Below are 2,316 nucleotides of genomic sequence, written 5' to 3'. Positions count from 1 at the left end.
TTCCCACTAAGGAGAAGTTGAAGGGCACCATGGTCTTTGTAAGCTACTGAATTCCTCTATAAATAGGTCGTTCTAGTTCATTTCCAAATCATCCAACTTAGTTTACAACACTAAGACTATATTATCATATGTAAAAGCGGTAATCCGTCACATCGAGGGGTTATCGCACCTTAGTGAGATTGAGTTGGAGCACTTTGATTTTGCTGTCGTCTTTATCTTCAGAGTCAAAGGTTTATTTTCCTTGTACCACATTTAAAGCCTCTATTTGGAGCAGGTTCTAATTTAATCGCTTTTATTTATTTTACTTGTCATGCTTTACTTTATTTAATTTCTTGCTATGCTTTACTTTATTTAATTTCTTGCTATGCTTTACTTTATTTAATTCCTGTCATTGCCTTTACTTTATTTAAATTTCTCGTCATTATCTTTATTGCTCGTTTTAATTATTTTACACGCTTTACTTGTTCTTTACGCCTTACATTCTAAAACAACTTTTCATCATGATCAATATCGTTGTGTTTGTTTGTATTACCATGTTTGGCCAAATCTTTCAAAGGCTAAAATGTAAGGATCGCGGTTAAAGAGATGTTTCACATATTGAATCTGTAGAAGTGCTTTAAAGGCTGTTTTGATTTTTAATTCGAGTTTTCTGAAATAAACTTGGTTAGTTTTAACTACTCAAGGAGTGTGAAAGCACCCTGGCTTAGTTAACTAGGAACTTTTATCACTTTAAGGAAAAACAATTTTTGAAACTGTTTTCGGACGCGTTGATAGATTTAAAATCAGGTAACTCCTTGGGTAAACTTTCCAAATCAAAATCACTTTTCAACTAAGTTTACGAGTCTTATTTCTTAAAAATAAGTTTACTACTTTAGCGTTCTGCGCACCTTTTATAAGTGACAATAAAAGGCCTTAATTTAAGGGTAAAATCGGTTCTGAATATGCGAAAGCGACAGTTCTTGTTAAATGGATTCTTTTCAAGAGTAGAAAATATTTCCCCATAAGTAGTTCTATTTAGACAATCGAAACATCGTTTAACTGACGTGAAATACATTCAAACCTGTCTTTATCTGCACTGTATTTATTATTTTCTTTATTTACTGTTATTTTGCAACATCAATATCTCTTTTGTACCGCCTTAGATAAACATCGTAACTATAGTAATCGATAGATTGACGATTTGGTCTCTGTGGGATCGATATTCTTTTATATTACTCTGACGCGATTCGTGCACTTGCGAATAGAGCGATCAAATTTTTGGCGCCGTTGCCAGGGACCAACTTCGTCAAATTTCGTACCCTGTTGTTACACCGTCTAGACTAAGGAATTATTAGCCGATAAATGCGAAGAACCCGCAGTACCAGAAATTTAGTAGATCCTTTAGCGGAACTCGAATGTTACACTCGTACACGCCTCTTACTCATCCGAATTAAGAAAGCTATGGCCGAGAATCGCGACTGGAGACCTCTTAAGGAATTTTCCCAACCCTCTGACGAGGAACCTAGTTCTAGTATAGTAAACCCCTTCATTCCTGCCAACAATTTCGAACTAAAACCATCTTTACAGCAATTAGTGCAACAGAACCAATTCGCGGGTCTCGCTACTGAGAACCCAAATCAACATTTAAAAATCTTTATCCAACTGGCCGACACCTTTAAATCCAACGGTGCTTCACCTGATGTGATTCGTTTAAGATTATTTCCTTTCTCCCTCAGGGATAAAGCATGTTCATGGTTAGATTCACTTCCAGCTAACTCAATAACTACCTGGGAAGACCTTAGGTGAGTATGCCTTGCTAGATATTTTCCCCCTAGTAAGACTGCTGTTCTTCGAAACCAAATAACTAGATTTACTCAAAACCAAGGAGAATCGCTTTTTGAAGCTTGGGAGAGATATAAAGAGCTGTTAAGAGTCTGTCCACACCATGGCCTAGAACAATGGATGATCGTTCATACCTTCTACAATGGACTCCATTATAACACAAAGATGAGCATCGACGCTGCAGCTGGTGGCGCGCTGATGAACAAAGCTTACCCTGAAGCTTGTGACCTAATTGAGGATATGGCCCAAAACCATTACCAATGGGGAACAGAACGAGCATCAATAGAGAAAAAGGAGACCCAAGGTGGAATACATGAGATAAGCTCTATGGACCTGATGCAAGCGAAGATGGACGCTTTAGCCCTTAAGGTCGAACATATTTCTACAAACACTAACACCGCAGCGGTAGTCCACACAGAGTGTGAACTTTGTGGATCTAAAGGACACAAATCGGCAAAATGTAACCTTTTGAACGACCTGAACACCGACCAAGTG

At 37.7% G+C, this 2,316-nt stretch overlaps 1 non-coding gene across 1 annotated transcript; it reads right to left on the bottom strand.

Annotated features, from left to right (window-relative positions):
* Positions 1-1,824: 1,824 nt before the first annotated feature.
* Positions 1,825-1,931, bottom strand: LOC127117095 (small nucleolar RNA R71). The gene has a single exon (XR_007801855.1). It is a non-coding gene; the product is annotated as a small nucleolar RNA R71 (small nucleolar RNA).
* Positions 1,932-2,316: the final 385 nt, after the last annotated feature.

The sequence above is a fragment of the Lathyrus oleraceus genome, chromosome 1 (genome assembly GCF_024323335.1).
Source record: "Lathyrus oleraceus cultivar Zhongwan6 chromosome 1, CAAS_Psat_ZW6_1.0, whole genome shotgun sequence".
NCBI classification, from domain to species: domain Eukaryota; kingdom Viridiplantae; phylum Streptophyta; class Magnoliopsida; order Fabales; family Fabaceae; genus Lathyrus; species Lathyrus oleraceus.
Note: the sequence above shows the minus strand (reverse complement) of the source record. Positions and strands in the feature narration are given on the sequence as shown.